This window comes from Schistocerca americana, chromosome 6 (assembly GCF_021461395.2).
Source record: "Schistocerca americana isolate TAMUIC-IGC-003095 chromosome 6, iqSchAmer2.1, whole genome shotgun sequence".
Classification (NCBI taxonomy): Eukaryota; Metazoa; Arthropoda; class Insecta; order Orthoptera; family Acrididae; genus Schistocerca; species Schistocerca americana.
This window is the reverse complement of record NC_060124.1, coordinates 63,408,687-63,427,305: the sequence shown is the minus strand read 5'-3', so window position 1 is coordinate 63,427,305 and position 18,619 is coordinate 63,408,687.

Sequence of the window (18,619 nt, the reverse complement as noted above, 5' to 3'; positions counted from 1 at the left end):
AACTTACCTTTGTGAAGCTTCATTTACAGAACTGAACTGCTTGAAATGTAAGTATAGTAATTGAATGTCTGGTCATTTAGAAGATGCTATGAGGATTGCATGCAGTCCAGATGACACAAATAGAGATGATACAGCCAAAACCGTCTATCACAAGTCATACCAAATTATATTTTTATTTTTGAACTTAAGTTTGTTTTGATATTATAACGAATACAAACCCTGAGTCATGAACAAAATGGTTCAAAGGGCTCTGAGCACTATGGGACTTAACTTCTAAGGTCATCAGTCCCCTAGAACTTAGAACTACTTACACCTAACTAACCTAAGGACATCAAACACATCCATTCCCGAGCCAGGATTCGAACCTGCGACCGTAGTGGTCACGCAGTTCCATACTGAAGCGCCTAGAACCGCTCGGCCATGACTCATGAACATATCCATAGGTTTTTTCATAGCCATTGGCATGTGAAGGGTACGGGAAATGAAAGGTCCCATCAACTTTTTATAATTTTGGAAGTTTAAGATTAATGGCACTAGAAATCGCTGATTTTGAGTAAAAGTACTTTGAGGTTAAAATATACTGATCCTAGACTTGTTTTTTATAGTGACTCAGAATGATGCAATTACTAAAGAATTCCTCCCTTTCCTGCACGCTTCATATGTATCTGGCAAGTGATATGAACATTATAAGACTTCAGACAGTACGTGGACCTTATTTTCACAACATCCCTGTGCCAATTAGGCAGGCACTTTGTACTCTTTCTTTTTATTCAAAGAAAACTGATGAGCAGCACTGTTATTTTCTATACTCGCAAACATTCTGTGAAGTTCTGTCAGAGGCGAATCCTAACATTGGCCAATGCTACCACAATAGTTATTACAGTCATTGCGAACAATCAACTGCTGCTGAATACATCACTAACAATCTAATTGTTATCAAACTGGTGCATTGAAATTTAAAATTTCTATTTCCTATATTGGAGGACTTTAATAACATAAACATTGTTAATCATTATCGGCAACTGCACAATGATTTTATTCACTGAAGGAGTTAGGTGCAGCCAACAGCTGCAAATGGTAAGTATTTCTTCTTTACTGATTTAGAATATACGTTTCTATTTGTAACAGATGTCAACATTTTAAAAGTTTCTTGACTGCTTTTTGAATCAAATACACACAGAGAAATTAGCACATGTGTGGAAAGTTTGCTGCTCATCTATGGGCAAAGTCATCTTCAAATGTGATATATATCTGTAGCAAAGAACATAAAATCAAAATTAAGGTAGTTTTAATACAATGCAATGATTCTATAATTTTCAGTCTGAGTGGGTGCACAGCTGTGATGAATTTTTGGAAATATTTCTTGAAGCCTTAAGCTGCCATTCTCTTAATTTCCTGTACAAATGAGCATAACATGATGTCATAGGAGCACCAACATATATGATATAATCTGCTACTAAAAAAAATCATCCATAAAATACTTGCAAATGGCCTAATGACGAAATTGTACAATTGTACAAGAAATAATGAGAATGGCAGCTGAAGACATCAAGAAATCTTTCTATCAATGCAATCCATAGAAGAAAAATTACGTTAAAAGTTTAGTAAACATTTGTGATAATGTCTCCTACTGCATAACGCATTTGTGATAATGTCTCCTACTGCATAACGCATTATTAATCACTTAATCATCTGTTCACAAATAATAACGTAACACCATTTCATGATGCATGTACAGTGTGACAACTTTGGAGTTGCTGATGGTGGAATCAAACTGTACCAGAATAGTGGACACATAGGGTTCCAAATGTGCCGACTTTAAACAAGCAGTACTTGACATCTGCCAGCCAGCATACGGTGGGCTTAATACAGATAGTCTAATGGGGGCCCGCACCTTACTGATTTACATCAGTTACCAATAAATAACAAGATCGGTACATAAGTGACACATGGTGCCAGCTCACAATGTCAGTATTGGCTCTTGAATAAAAAAGTTTGACGACCAGTGCTCCACATGCCACTGACCAGAGCTCCATTTTAACAGAGTCGCACTGCGGGCCTGTAGGCAGCTGGATAGATGTATCAACGGATTGCTGCACATGTTGGGCACAGTGCATTGGTTGTGTGTTGTTGCTTTCAGCAGTGGCCTGTGGAATGTTCTCACACCTGCACTCCAACTTCTCGGTGTCCACATAGTATAGACATACGTTACGATCGATACATTCTGCAAGATAAAGTGGCCGAGTGATTGTTATCCACTGAAGTAATCTGGACATGCTTTGCACCTGCTGGGTCACCAAGGACCTCTGGGACCCATCTGCATGCATCAGGATTCTCATCATGACACCGCCAAGCATGACTACTTTGGAGTTGTGAAAGAGTCAACAGGGGGGTGGGATAGTGCTCTGTTGTCATCAATGAAGAGAATAAGTTCTGTCTATATGTGAGTGATGGACGTCATGTGTATGGCATAAACCAGAGGGATGGCCTATTCCTGAGTGCATTCGCTCATAACATAGAGGAATAGTAGTGCAATGTCTGTTCTGGAGCATTTTGTTGCTGCAGGTTGCATATGTTCAGGAGCAAACCTATTGTTACGCTAATTGATTCATGACCCTCTGAGGGTTGTTTTATAAGCCCCTGGGGATAATTCATCCTTGTGAGAAACCCCCACTCCTCATCCTCCCCTGCCCCTCTGCGAAATCTACAACCCATCCCCCTCGATTAAACAAGCACAATTCTGATATCAAATTGACTAATTAATTAAATTGATCAGTTACTTGACCCTCTCCTTCAGGGAAATCCCCTAGCCATTCCCTACCCTCCCCTCACCTGCAAATTGGTGGGAAAAAGACTCACTCTGTCTGAGCTGCTGGAGAGGAAGAACATAGGGTAGGTTACTTTCTTTATTTTGAGTGCTACCCTGTTGGTAAAGCTCAGAACCTCCCCTCCCACACCTGAAGAAATGATGATAAATACTCAAGCTGCGCTGAGCTGTTGGACTGGAAGGTGCAAGTACTACCTCGTCCAGGAACTACATTATCTAATAACTAATCACAGTGCTGCAGACTGGAGGTGTTGTCCTGTTGGAAAATTTTCGTGTGTGTGCTTACCTTGACATGCTGGGATCGACTGAGTAAATGCACAGTGTTTCCAGCACACAATGTCTCACCTCCCACTACCTTTGCCCCTCATTCTCTACCCCTCCTAGAAAAAGTTGGTGGGAAAGATCGTTCAGTGTGTGTTGAGCTGGTGGACTGGAAGGATTGTAAGAGGTCCATGACTAAGGAATTTATTGCTAGCGCACTCGAGCAGATGTAATTTTGATGCATTGCTCACGCACTGGCTGCGATATGTAAGCTACAATAGAATAGCAGACAAGAGAGCAGTGTCGGCAACATCAGCAGTAGTAGTAGTAGCTCACAGTCGGGTGGTTGGGCCAGTCGTGGACAGCGATGGCAGTCCCTGAACGATGTAGTGTAAGGTAAAAGCAGCTGCGCGAATATGTAATTTGTAACAACTGATTTTGTACTATTGTTATGTCAAGTCCCATGTAAATGTTTCCAAAAACCTTTTAATCATTATCTTTCTTATAAAGATAACTTTTGACAATCATTCATCTGAATTTAAAGATTTTACTAATTTCTCCTATCCATGATCATCCCGATTATCGTAAAGAGAAATCAGTTGTTTCTTTTTATACATTACAAATCTAGCGGCCAGAGTTGCACTGGGCTGTGCCAGAAAAATTTCTTATAGGAGCAGATATATACGCGTTATCCGGCGACATAATTGAGGTAAGAATTTTCAGTTTATTCAGAAAGACTTTTCAGGGCCACGACGCAGCATTGCTGGCGTCCAGATTTACCAGTTTAGGTTCAGTCAGTTAATTATTGAAAGGTTATTTATGAGTCACATTGTTATTGGAAGGTTAGTCACACAGTTTTAATTGGGAGGTTACGGAATTTTAAACTGTTGGGAGGTTACACTTGTCGACAGCCGGCCAGGATCTTTTTTTTTTGTGAATTTCTGAAACGTAGTCAGTTATATATCTGCTCTTATTTTCTTAATGTTAAATGTAGTTTGCATCTGGCGCAACGCACTATTAATTTGTCACTCCTTCTTTCAGAAATCATCGGCAATTTATTGCTCTTTCTTGTTATTGTATTTGTTCCATGCTCGCTTTGTGTTTCTTCGATTTTGTGCCTACCTTTGAGTAGTGAAAATGCCGCGAAAAACTGCTAACAGCACATCGCAATGTGTAATGAGTGAAAAGGCCGAGTTGAATAATTTGACTAATAATACTAGCGACACTCAGTGTCATAATGATAATCCTCCAATTCAAGATAATCAGTGCGTGCCGACCACCAGTAATGATTCTAGTCTAAATTATGAACAAACAAATTTAACGAGAATTGATGACGCGGTCCATTTCGCTACAATGAACGCTGCCCAGTTTGATACACTTGATTTGCAAAATTTACAGTGAACAGTGGGAGATGGGCAACGGCACAAAGTAGGGGACTGCCTATAGGGGCGATGTACAGCGGGGACTTCGTGTGCCCCAGGACCGCTACGGTAGCTGGGAAGGCCCTATGGGAACCCTGAAACGTGACGGCTAACGGGGCTCTGGTGAAGCTGCGATAGGCCTAGCAAGCCAGTAGTGGATAAATCAACTGCTTTTAAAAAGGGAACATGCCTCGGATCACGGAACGGATTTAAAGGAAACCGACCAAGCAATGGAAAAGGATTACGAGATGGTTTACGACTGGGCACCTTAAACGTAAGGACTCTAACTGGGAAGTTAGAAGAAATTGTTGAAATGATGGAAAGGAGGAAATTGGACATCTTGGGACTTGCTGAGACTAGGTGGAGAGGAGTTGGTGAAAAACCACTAAGTAAAGGATGTAAACTGTACTGGATAGGGAATGAGAGGGGAAGAAATGGAGTGGCAATAGTGGTCAGAGAGGGTCTGCAGGAGGAGGTGGAAGGTATCAATGATCGAATGATAAAAGCCAGAGTACGAGTGAAAGGAAAAAGCATTGAAATCATCCAAGCATATGCCCCACAGGTGGGGTGTACAAAAAAGGAGAAGGAGGAATTTGAAGATGACATGCAAAAGCAGCTAAATGGAGGTAATCAGATTATAATAGGGGACCTCAATGCACATGTTGGTACAGACAGGAAAGGATTCGAGGAGATAATGAGACCAGAGGGCTGGGGGAACCGAAATAGAGAAGGAAAATTGTTGCTGGAATTCTGCAAGAGGAATGGGCTGGCGATCGCAAATTCCTGGTACAAGAAGAGAAGTAGCCACAAAATAACTTGGTACAGTGGAGACTGGTCCCAAACTTCAGTAGTAGACTATGTACTAGTGGATAGGCAGATGATGAGCAGCCTCACAGATGTTAAGGTCATTCCATCTGAGGCCTTAGACAGTGACCATCGGCTGTTGGTAGCCACCCTGAGAGAGAAAAAAGATAGGAGGGCAACAGATATACAGGAGAAAAGGTTGAAGACACGGATGCTGAAAGAGGATGAACGCAGGACCCAGTACCAGACACTGATCAGGAAGAAGCTGCCAAAGGAAGATTAGAGAACAGTGGAAGAAGAATGGGGAGATTTTAAGAGGGCTCTAGTTGAGGCAGCTGAGACTGTGTGCGGAAGAACTAGCACAAAGAGGAGAAGTAAGGAAACCCCATGGTGGAACAACATATGTAAAGAGGCAGTACTTCGAAAGAACAAAGCCTTCAGAGAATGGTTCCAGACCCGAACAGAGGAAGCTAGGGTAAAATATAAGGAAAGCAAGAAAGCGGCACAGACCATAGTAAGGGCGGAGAAGAAGAAGTGGATGGAAAAATGGACAAGAATGTTAAAAGAGGACAGTGAAGGGAACAAAAAAGTACTTTACACCATGGTAAGAAATAAGAGGAACGACAGAAGCGAGTGCCTGAGGATCATGGATAATAATGGAAGAGTTGTGGAGGAAATGCATGAGCTCAAAAAGATTTGGAAGGAGTACTTTGAAGATCTGTTGAATGCCACCAAGAGGGTAACTAACAGCGTTGGAGAGCCTAAGGCAGCAGACGATTATAATAGTGGGGAAATTGATGATCTAACTTGGAATGAAGTGGAAGAAGTCATAAAGAGGATGAAAGGGGGCAAGGCACCAGGTTGGGACGAAGTAACAGTGGATATGATACGAGCAGCAGGAGAAGTAGGAACCAAGTGGCTATACAGAGTGCTGAGGGTGGTGTGGAAGGAGAAAAGAATTCCTGAGGATTGGAAGAAAGGAATTATAGTCCCGATCTTCAAGAAAGGGGATAAAAGGAGATGTGAGAACTACAGAGGAATCACCCTGCTATGCCACTGTGGAAAAATCTATGAAAAGATCCTGGAGAAGAGAATAAGAAGCAGTATTGAAAGTAGACTGCAAGAGGAGCAGTATGGTTTCAGACCGGGAAGATCAACAACGGACCTCATATTTGCGGTAAGGCAACTGCAGGAAAGGCACTATGAGTACGGGAAGGACTTAGTCATGGCCTTTTTAGATATTGAGAAGGCGTATGACAGTATCTGTAGGAACAAGCTCTGGGATGTGCTGAACGCAAAAGGGATAGATGAAGAGATAACACGAAAAGTCAGAAAAATGTATGAGGGAAGTGAGAGTTGTGTGAAAGTGGGGAGGGAACGTACTGCATGGTTCAAGCTGGAAAATGGGCTGCGACAGGGAAGTGCACTTTCGCCTTTATTGTTTATTATTGTTATGGATGAAATCCTACAGCAAGTATCAGATGCAATTGGAGATCATAAAATGAAAGCAGTGCTTTTTGCCGATGACCTGATGTTATGGGGAAATTGCGAGAAGGAGGTGCAAGAGCAGTTAGATGTATGGGAGGCAACGGCAGCACAATATGGAATGCATTTCTCTGCAAAGAAAAGTGAAATAATTGTCACAACAAGGAAGAAGAATAGGCCAAATGTGGATATAACTTGTGGAGGGGAAAAACTACAAGTGGTAGAGAACTTCAAGTACCTGGGAAGCATGATTGAAAGTAAGGGGGGAAACGGAATGGAAATAAATGAAAGGTGCAGAAAAGCAGGGCAGTTATACAAATGCATTAGGGGGCTTATTTGGAGCAAGGAGGTGCCACAGAAATCCAAGGGAATTATATACCGAACCTACTTTGTCCCCATATTGGCATACGGAAGTGAGACATGGGTAATGCACAAAAGCGACAAAAGTAGAATACAGGCTAGTGAAATGAAGTTCCAGAGGAGCAGGTTGAGTGTAACAAGACGAGACAGATTGCGAAATGTGTATGTGAGGGAAAGACTAAAGGAGGAACCAGTACAGGACAGGATAGAAAAATCAAGACTGCAGTGGTATGGACACATGAAGAGAATGGATGAGAGAAGAATTCCAAAGAGGATGTTTGATCTGCAACTGGAGGGGAAGAGGCCCAGAGGAAGACCAAGAGATAGATGGGTGAAGGGAGTGAAGGAATGTGTGACGAGAAGAGGAGAGAACTGGACGAAGGTGGAAGAGGGGGAATGGTGGAAAGACAGAACACGATGGAGAGGCTTGTGTTCCCGACAGACCCAGCCAGTGGCTGGAAACTGTCCAAGATGATGATGATGACAGTGAACAGATAAATGTTTCCAACGAAGAAGAACAATGTACTCAAAATGCGTCAGATTTATTTGATTCCGAAGTAACGACCATCAGTGCACATCCAACTGGCAAACCTTTTCAAGAATCAGACAAAATGGTTACACAAACCGTGACAAATGTAGGTACATCATCACATAGCACAGAGAACACAGTCGCTAATTATAGTATGGATCAAGTTATGGCATTATTGCTACAACTTAATGAAAATGTCAAACAGTCGAATGAAAAAGAAGGCAACAATTATAGACAACTTATGAATCGAACAAGCAACTTAATGAATCGTACAAACAACTTAATGAAAATCTCAAACAGTTGAATGAAGAGCACGAGAACCTTAATGAATGGAACAAACAACTTAATGAAAACTTCAAACAGATAAATGAACAGATTACAGCCATTGCCGTGCAATGTAATGAAACTAAAGAACAATTACGTGAGGAAATTAAGGCTTCTGCTAGGAATAGTAGTGAAGAGCCACACATGCAGACACAACAAAATTACTTAGAGACGAAATCAGTGCACAACGCAACACAGTTACGCCACGAGTTTAAATTAATGTCAGCAGAACTTTCACGCACTTTGATGCGAAAGTCGACAAGAAATTTGAACAACAGAACAGCCAAATTGACGAACGTTTTAATCACCTCCTACAAAACAGTGAAACGAGTTACCGTAAATTCATACAGGAACAGAACAAAGTAAAGAAACAAGTCATGGAAACAATTACTACACAGAAACAGGAAGATAAGCGCAAGTTGTTTACGAAAGCGCAAAAACATACGTAGACAGCAATATTGCCACACTATCAGACGAAATCAGTACTATCAAACAGTCGAACACTGAATTGCATGGTGAAATCTCCGATCTAAAAACAAACACAGAAGTAATATTCAGACTTCGGAAAGTAAATACACAGTAGACTTTCAGCAGACTTGCACAATTGGAATTAATACAGGATCCCAATGCCATTAAAGCATACGTTAAGAAATTAAACAAAACCACACGTAAAATGCAAAAATAAATTGCTGCTTGTGACCCTAAAAATGACGATCAGATAAAAACACTGACTGAAAAATTTGATGAATTAGCCAGTCGTATTGAGGTTATCGATAATAACAATGACGCCAAATCAGACGATACGTCACCAGTTTCGTTCAAACACCCGAATTCCAAAACATACAGCAGACAATCAATGAGATAGGTTCGTATCATAATACACTCCTGGAAATTGAAATAAGAACACCGTGAATTCATTGTCCCAGGAAGGGGAAACTTTATTGACACATTCCTGGGGTCAGATACATCACATGATCACACTGACAGAACCACAGGCACATAGACACAGGCAACAGAGCATGCACAATGTCGGCACTAGTACAGTGTATATCCACCTTTCGCAGCAATGCAGGCTGCTATTCTCCCATGGAGACGATCGTAGAGATGCTGGATGTAGTCCTGTGGAACGGCTTGCCATGCCATTTCCACCTGGCGCCTCAGTTGGACCAGCGTTCGTGCTGGACGTGCAGAGCGCGTGAGACGACGCTTCATCCAGTCCCAAACATGCTCAATGGGGGACAGATCCGGAGATCTTGCTGGCCAGGGTAGTTGACTTACACCTTCTAGAGCACGTTGGGTGGCACGGGATACATGCGGACGTGCATTGTCCTGTTGGAACAGCAAGTTCCCTTGCCGGTCTAGGAATGGTAGAACGATGGGTTCGATGACGGTTTGGATGTACCGTGCACTATTCAGTGTCCCCTCGACGATCACCAGTGGTGTACGGCCAGTGTAGGAGATCGCTCCCCACACCATGATGCCGGGTGTTGGCCCTGTGTGCCTCGGTCGTATGCAGTCCTGATTGTGGCGCTCACCTGCACGGCGCCAAACACGCATACGACCATCATTGGCACCAAGGCAGAAGCGACTCTCATCGCTGAAGACGACACGTCTCCATTCGTCCCTCCATTCACGCCTGTCGCGACACCACTGGAGGCGGGCTGCACAATGTTGGGGCGTGAGCGGAAGACGGCCTAACGGTGTGCGGGACCGTAGCCCAGCTTCATGGAGACGGTTGCGAATGGTCCTCGCCGATACCCCAGGAGCAACAGTGTCCCTAATTTGCTGGGAAGTGGCGGTGCGGTCCCCTACGGCACTGCGTAGGATCCTACGGTCTTGACGTGCATCCGTGCGTCGCTGCGGTCCGGTCCCAGGTCGACGGGCACGTGAACCTTCCGCCGACCACTGGCGACAACATCGATGTACTGTGGAGACCTCACGCCCCACGTGTTGAGCAATTCGGCGGTACGTCCACCCGGCCTCCCGCATGCCCACTATACGCCCTCGCTCAAAGTCCGTCAACTGCACATACGGTTCACGTCCACGCTGTCGCGGCATGCTACCAGTGTTAAAGACTGCGATGGAGCTCCGTATGCCACGGCAAACTGGCTGACACTGACGGCGGCGGTGCACAAATGCTGCGCAGCTAGCGCCATTCGACGGCCAACACCGCGGTTCCTGGTGTGTCCGCTGTGCCGTGCGTGTGATCATTGCTTGTACAGCCCTCTCGCAGTGTCCGGAGCAAGTATGGTGGGTCTGACACACCGGTGTCAATGTGTTCTTTTTTCCATTTCCAGGAGTGTACATTACGTAGAAAATTGTTATCTTTACAGCAAGAAGTGACGGAAATGAAAAATGTTTCAGCCTCTAACACGTCACAGCATACGCCACGTTCTGAGCATTTGTCACACTCACACAGCCAGTGTAACTTAGGTAATTTACAGAGAGTACGTGACTTATATTCCGAACAGACACAGACAAATAGATTCTCATACAATTCTGAACCTGCTCAGACATTCAGAGACGATAATTTTGATTACAAGCACTTTCTATCCGTTAGGAAATTTAAAGTATTTAAAAGTGACAGAACACAAATACACCCTTTGAATTGGATGCAACAATTTAGTTTTGCTTTTCCACCAACTTGGCCTGTAACGCAGAAACTAAAATTTATTTGCAGCTTTTGACCTCAGGGGATTCATTACACTTCAATCAATATATGCCGTAGCCGTAGTAGTGCTATTTGTTCTTTAGTTTTCTGCACTTCCGCCTACTCTTTTTCTATCCTTTATATCCATCAAAACAACTCTTCAACTATCGATCTATCTAGGATTAGGAATGAGTAAAGAAAACCTGATATGACAAGTTTTACCTGAAAGTGACAGTTTTCATTAGACACTCCCGAAATGACAACCACCAGAACTTTAATACCAGACAAAATTTTAATTATGGGTATCGTCAAAACTATCAACAACTGAAAACACATTTTGGCAACAATCGAGGTTTTTCCCCACAACAGCAACAAAACCAGCCAGTTGGCATGCCTAACCAACAACATAATGTGCAAGGTCAACCAAGCTTTAATGTTTTGCCGCCTACACGTATAGCGTCGGCTCCACCAGATAGTAACGCACAGCAACAAGGAAATGACTACGTACAGAAGACACATCATTTCAATTCCTGTCGCAACGCGTCGTATAGTAATGATTATCATGACAGACGTAAAAGTAATGATCACAGTTTTCAGCACACGTTTAATAACAGTAGGTCTTATCAGCAGCAGAATCATCCACATCACATTATCATGAATGAACCATGGCGGGAGTAACTATGACTCTCTTAAGGTCTTAGTTACAGGGCAAGTGAAGCGCAATACATGGGCCTAGCCCTCTTAGCCTCTCCTTGCCTGCGGCTTCCCCCCTTCCCGTGGGCCCGCCGATACGCCAGTTCTCTTTAGGGCTGGAAAGCAGAGTGGAAGTCTGCACCAGGGGCTTTGGGGGGTTACCAGCCCCCCATCGCATAACCCTTTGAGTTGGGACAACGAAGGATGAAAATACGGGTACCGGGCCTTCCGCTGAAGGTCCCGGCCCAACTATCCCGACTGCTAGCTCCCCTGAAGTAGAAGATGCCGGAGATCCATGGTTCCACTGCGGCATCTGCAGCCGCGCTTTTCGCACCAAGATCGCGCTCGGACAGCACCGCCGCCGCGCCCATCCGGAGGCGGCGAATGCGGAAATATCCACGGATAGGAAGCGAGCTCGGTGGGCGGAAGAAGAGACGCGGGAGCTCGCTCTGGCGGAGGCCAGGCTTCTCTGTGCCAGCGACTCGAAGTTCCTGTTTGCTAACCAAGAGTTCCTACCACTGTTCCCGCATCGTACCCTGGACACCATCACGTGCAGGAGGAGGACGGCGGCACACAGGGCTATGGTGCGTGAGTACGTGGGGGAGTTGACGCGGGGACAGCAGGCGCAGCGCGAACTGCACCACCCACCCGCCACTGAGTCGCTGCCGGAGGAGCCACCCTCTCCGCCGGAGCTGGAGCGCCCGCCACCAACATCTGCAGCCGACGAAGCCATTTGGAGGCACCTCAGCGGTCTGCCGCGGTCTGCCGCGCGCTTCTCGGCCCTGGACGACCTTGTGCGTTTGGGGCCGGGTACGCCGTCGGACGCGATCGCGGCTGGGCTGCCTGAGGCCCTCTTCACCGTCGGCTCCGAGGAAGCAGGAAGAAGGAAGAAGAAGGCGCCGCGCCCGCCATCCAAGCGGCGACCTGATGGTGGCCCTCCGCTCTCCAAGCGGAAGCGCCGCCGGTGGGAGTACGCCAGATGCCAGGATGCCTTCAGGAGGGACCGCGCGCGTTGCGTGCAAGGCCTCTTGGACGGCACCCTGCTCCAGCCGCAGCCGAACATCCCAGGGCTGGTAGACTTCTGGAGCAGCCTCTTTACGTCGGAGCCACCCTCCACCGCAGGCTCCATACCTGACCGGCTTCTCCCGCGTGCGGAGCCTGTTGACTTTGTGCGCCTGTGGGGGCCGATCACTACAGAGGAAGCAGCAGCTGCCTTGCTGCCCAGAGGTTCCGTTGCCGGCCCAGATAGCCTCTCGCCGGTGCAGCTGCGCCGCCTTCCAGCGGAGGTCACCACCAAACTCTTAAACCTATTACTGCTTGCCCGAAAGCTTCCCTCTTCCCTCCTCCGAGCCAGGACCTCCTTGCTCCCCAAAACAGCCGCCCCAGCATCCCCCGCTGACTTTCGGCCCATCACCGTCTGCTCGGTGTTAGCCAGAACCTTCCATAAGGTTCTGGCGACTCGCCTTATGGGGATGTGTGCTGTGGACGAACGTCAGCGGGCTTTCATTCCAAGGGATGGTATGCTGGAGAATACCTTCCTCCTCGACCGGGTGCTCGTCGGCGCCGTCCGCCGCTGTCGTTCTGTGTTCATGGCATCCGTCGATGTGTCTAAGGCATTTGATTCGTTGGTCCATGCGGCCTTCCGCCCTGTGCTTAAAGCCCATGGTCTTCCGGACGAATTTGTCGAACACATCGAGGGCTGCTATGCAGACAGCACGACGGTAATTGCGGGGGTGGCGGCGAGTCCCCGGCCGTGCGGCCAGCGAGAGGTGTTCGGCAGGGGGTCCTTTGTCACCTCTCCTTTTCAACTTTGCTATCGATTATGTTCTAGACCAGCTGCCCTCTCACATAGGTGTCAAGGTGTTGGGCCGCCAGGTCAACGCAGCGGCCTTCGCAGACGACATCCTGCTCTTCGCCTCTACGAGGGGGGACCTGCAGTCCCTCACCAACGCAGCAGTGGCAGCCCTCGACCAACTGGGGCTGCGGGTGAACCCGCGGAAGTGTCTCACCCTCGCACTCGTGGCGTCCGGCCGCGAGAAGAAAGTGAAGGTTGACGCTAGCGTCACCTTCACTGCCGGCGACACAACCATGCCGGCGCTAGGAGTGGGTGAGACCTTCCGCTACCTCGGACTGCAGTTTTCCTCCTCCGGGCAGTGCCTCTTCCATCCGAGGTGTCACGTAGAGGAGCAGCTGTCGATCATCACGCGGGCGCCGCTGAAGCAGCAGCAGCGGTTGTACGCGCTTCGTGAAGTACTTCTCCTGGGCCTGTTCCATGGCCTAGCCCTGAGTCGCACCCGTATCGGTGCGCTCAAGGCCATGGACAACTGCGTTCGGGCTGCGGTGAGGAGATGGTTCCGCCTCCCAGCAGACACTCCCTTGGGCTACTTTCATGCTCCTATAGCCCAAGGGGGCCTCGGCATTCGATCTGCCCGCTGGATGGGGCCAACCCTGAGGCGGGGCAGGCTCCTCACCCTGTTGCAGCTCAAGACCTCCACCACCGACGCGGACCTGGGGGAGGCACGGCACGAAGTGGCGGCGCTGGAACGACACCTCACGTGGGAGGGCCACCTGCTGCAGTCGGCTGCGAAGGTTGGAGAGATGTGGGCGGCGCGCCTGCACGTTACCTTCGACGGGGCAGCCCTTTCGTCGTCAGCCAGGACATCAGGACAACACAGCTGGGTTGAGCACACCAGTCGCTTCCTGTCAGGCCGCGACTACGTGGCGCGCATCCGCACGCGGATCAACGCGCTACCATCTAAAGCGCGCAGGAGTCGTGGCCGAGACAAGGAGAAGATGAGTCGTGCATGGTGCAACGCCGTCGAGACCGCGAACCACGTCGTCCAGGGCTGCGGGCTCACCAGCCGAGCCCGGGTGCGGCGTCACGACGCGGTACTGAAATACGTCGCGCGCGGGCTGGCTCAACGAGGGTTCGACGTGTCTGTCGAGCCACACCTCCGAACGCCAGAGGGAGTCCGCAAGCCCGACATCGTAGCGTCGAAGGACGGCGTGGCGCATGTCATCGATGCGCAAATCGTCGGCGACCACCTCGACAGAAGGCGAAATATGATGTCCCGTCGGTGCGGCGTGCTATCGGCGCTCTCCGACCGGCGGCCGGCAGCATGCAGTTCAAGACGGTGACATTGAATTGGAGGGGCACCTGGGCACCTAAATCTGCCCGCCAGCTCCTACAACTGGGTTTCCGCAGGCGGGAGCTAAGCGTCATAAGCACGCGGGTGCTTGGTGGAACTGCATGGGTCTTCGGCATATTTGAAAAAATGACGTCTATTAGGCCGAAGTACAGGGAGGGCGTGGGCTAGTGAGTCGGATTTCCTAGGTTAGTTTGCCGTGACTCCTGGGGCTTCAATATCTGGAGCAATACCGTCTTTTATAGCGTCGGCTCCACCAGGTAGTAACGCACAGCAACAAGGAAATGACTACGTACAGAAGACGCATCATTTCAATTCCTGTCGCAACGCGTCGTATAGTAATGATTATCATGACAGACGTAAAAGTAATGAGCAAATTTTTCTGCACACGTTTAATAACAGTAGGTCTTATCAGCAGCAGAATCATCCACATCACATTATCATGAATGAACCAGACAGTCGACATCATCCCCAACCTAATACGTCAGGACGAAGCAACAGAACAGTAAAGATAATTGAAACGGCACAGCACCCTCCTGCAAATAGCAGCACGTCAGAAAGAATTTGACTAGATACAGTATAGACTGCATCTTCCAGCAAAGTAAGCAATACTTTTGATACACAGAATCTTGTTCACGAAAATGTTATTACTTTTGACTTCAGAGACACGCTTTTACATAAAAAACCAGTTATTCAAAAAACCATTTCCCACACTGTTATTGAAGTAAAGATTGGATCATCCACATTTTCAGCAGTAATCGATTCTGGATCATCTACGTCAGTTATAAATGAAGAAACTTTAAACGAATGTAACAAAGAAAATACCTGTCCTACGTTACCATTAGGCAACAATAAAGTAAAAGGAGCAGTATCTGGTAAAGGAGTAGATGTAAAATTACAGACACACTTATCGTTTTGTATTGCAGGTCATACGTTCCACACAAATTTTTGGATTGTTCCCTTATTGACAACAGACGTTATTTTAGGTACGAATTTTTTGGTACAACACGACGCAATTGTTGGCTTTCGAAGTTTCTATTTACTGTTGAAGGATGAAAAATTACAACTGGCATTGGAATTTCACCACGCTTTATCAGCTGCAGAACAGCAAATTAATCGGACAGAGGTCATTTCTACAGCGCGTAACACAGACTGTCATTCCACATTGTTCACAGATACGTACGTACACAACTACAATACACCAGACAAAGCCGACTATAACGTTATGCAAATGATTTCTGAGAAAGTAAAACAGAGCAGTGCAAATACAGATGACGAACGTACTCAGATACGGAAAATTCTTTTACAGCAAGCCCCAATTTTTGACAATATCCTGGTACTATGTCCGGTTTTATGTATGAATTTCAAGATAAACAGCATGACAGATTTAAAGCCAAACATTATCCCATTCCATATATTTACAGAGAACACGTTAAGAAGGAATTGCAAGCTATGCTTGACCAAGGTATTACTGAACTGGCAGTTAGTCCGCTCTATATTGTTAAGAAAAAGGACGGCTCACTTCGCCTCGCACTTGATTCGCGTCATGTCAACGACATTATTATTAATGAAACAGATCACCCACAGACACTAGAAGAACTTCTACAGAAATTTCATGGTACTGCTATTTATTCCACATTAGATTTAAAATCAGGATTTTGGCAAATTCATCTGAACTGCAGAAAGTACACAGCATTTCTCTGTTTTGGTGACTTATCAGTTTTGCAAATTACCGTTCGGCCTAACAATTTGTTCAGTAGCATTTATTCGCGGTTTGAATACTATACTTCCGACATAGCTTAAAGACAGAATCACAACGTATGTAGAGTACATCCTCATCGCAGAAGCTAACTAGTCTGAATACAATCTGATTCTTGAGCAACTGTTGCAAACTTTTTATGCACAAGGACTCACAGTTAATCTTAGGAAACTGCACTTTGGAAAAACTTCCATAAAATTTTATGACATGCAATTTCAGCAGAAGGCATTGCGCCTGACCCGGAAAAACTTCAAGCTTTACGTGACATTATTGTTCCAACGACCAAGAAACAACTACGCAGCTTTCTGGGATTAATTAACTTTTCCCGTAAATTTATTTATTATTCTGCTTCAGACACCCCTAGACTATGTCAGGTGACGGGTGAAAACGCTATTTGGTCCTGGGATAGCCAAGCACAGTCTGAGTTTGTTAATCTGAAACATGTCTTGTTGAACACACCACTTTTATCACACCCAGATCCTACCAGAAATTTTTCTATTGCCACCGACAGTTCTAACACCGCTCTAGGCGTACACATTTTTCAGGAAATTAAAGAAGGCGGTACTACAGTAATTAAAAACATCGCTTTTGCAAGTTGCATTTTGTCACGTGCTGAATGCAATTATTCTGTTACAGAACTTGAAACATTATGTGTTGCACGGGCATTTACCAGATTTAGGCATTTTCTTTATGGAAGACATACTACCATTTATACAGATCATAGAGCTATACAGTTTTTACTTTCCGCTAAATTTACACATGACAGGTTAAGCAGATGGAAGCTTTATTTACAGGAATTTAATTTTACAATTGTTCACATACCCGGTACACAAAATATTTTAACAGATGCACTATCCAGTTCTCTCAGCAACAATCAGCAATACATCGCAACCGACTTTCGCAAAGCAAATTTTAGCCTCATGTATATTCAACAAGTTGCATTTGAAAATTTCATTTCGTCGTCATTACGAAACATAGCACAAGAGCAGAGCAAGGACAACGTATGGAAAGAAATTAAACACCTTTGGCACGATAGGACTAACTTTACCATTAGAAACAATTATACTGTACGCAACAACATTCTGTTTCGCCACTTTCACCCTGACAGCAACAACTGGATATTATGTATTCCTGACGAGCTTGTTAACAAATTAATTTGGAATACTCATTTAAGTTATGGAGCCAGAAAATGTTTTCTTATACTGAGACAGAACTGTTTTTTGCCAACATGGAGAAACGTATTCGACGAGTTTTAGCTTTTTGTTACATCTTTGTCGCTGTTGAACTCACTTCGAAATTTGTTACCTTCAATCCATTACGCAAAGCTACTGCTAAATCTATTTCGAATGCATTTGTAAAACATTTTCTATTTCATGTAGGGCATGTATTGAAAGTAATTTCTGACAATTGACCAAAATTTCGATCTGCGAAATGGACACGTATGTTACGAGCTAGAAACATTTCTCCGATCTATATATCCAGGTATCACGCTTCTTCGTAACCTTCTGAATGATTGATGAAAGAAATTGGTAAACTATGTAAAATATACTGCCATAAAAGGCATATTGATTGGGACACACACATACTCTCATTCCAGGATGTAATTAACTTAATGCCAAATGAGTCTACTATGCTATCTCTGACTGTTATATTGAAAAGTGTGGAACCATCCAACAAAATTAAAGAATTAGTATCTTTTCCTACATTTCGACGACTAACCCACCATGAAATAATTTACATTGCGCTCAACAACCTCAAACGTGCCGCAGAAGACAGTAGAAACAGGTTTGTACACGCCGTGAATTTCACATAGGACGGAAGATATTAGTACGCACACACTATTTATCCAACACAGGAAAGAGTAGATGCAGTAAATTTGAGCTTCTATACGCTGGTCCATATAGAATTCGCAGCATTCCTCACCCCAATGTAGTACATGTCGAAACTTTCAGAATCAGAAAAACCAAGGGCAATCACCATATTTCCAATATTAAACCCCTTATTGAATTAATATACTTTATGATTTATCACACTGTAATGCCGTTTCCAGATATTTATATGAACATTTATTGATGAAGATCATATTTTTTCTTGGCAAGTGCGCGGCAAGGTAAGGTTAGCAAGTCACTTTTCTTGTCGTTATACCTCAGACCGTGCACATTTTTCCAGATAAACTTATATATTATGTGACCACTTATGCACTTATATCTACGTGACTACCTACTGATGATCATATTTTTTCTTGGCAAGTGCCCTGCAAGGTAAGGTTAGCAGGTCGCTTTTCTTGTCATTATATATCAGACCATACACATTTTCCATTTTTTATGTATATATGATGGTTTTCCTATACTTTGGCATTT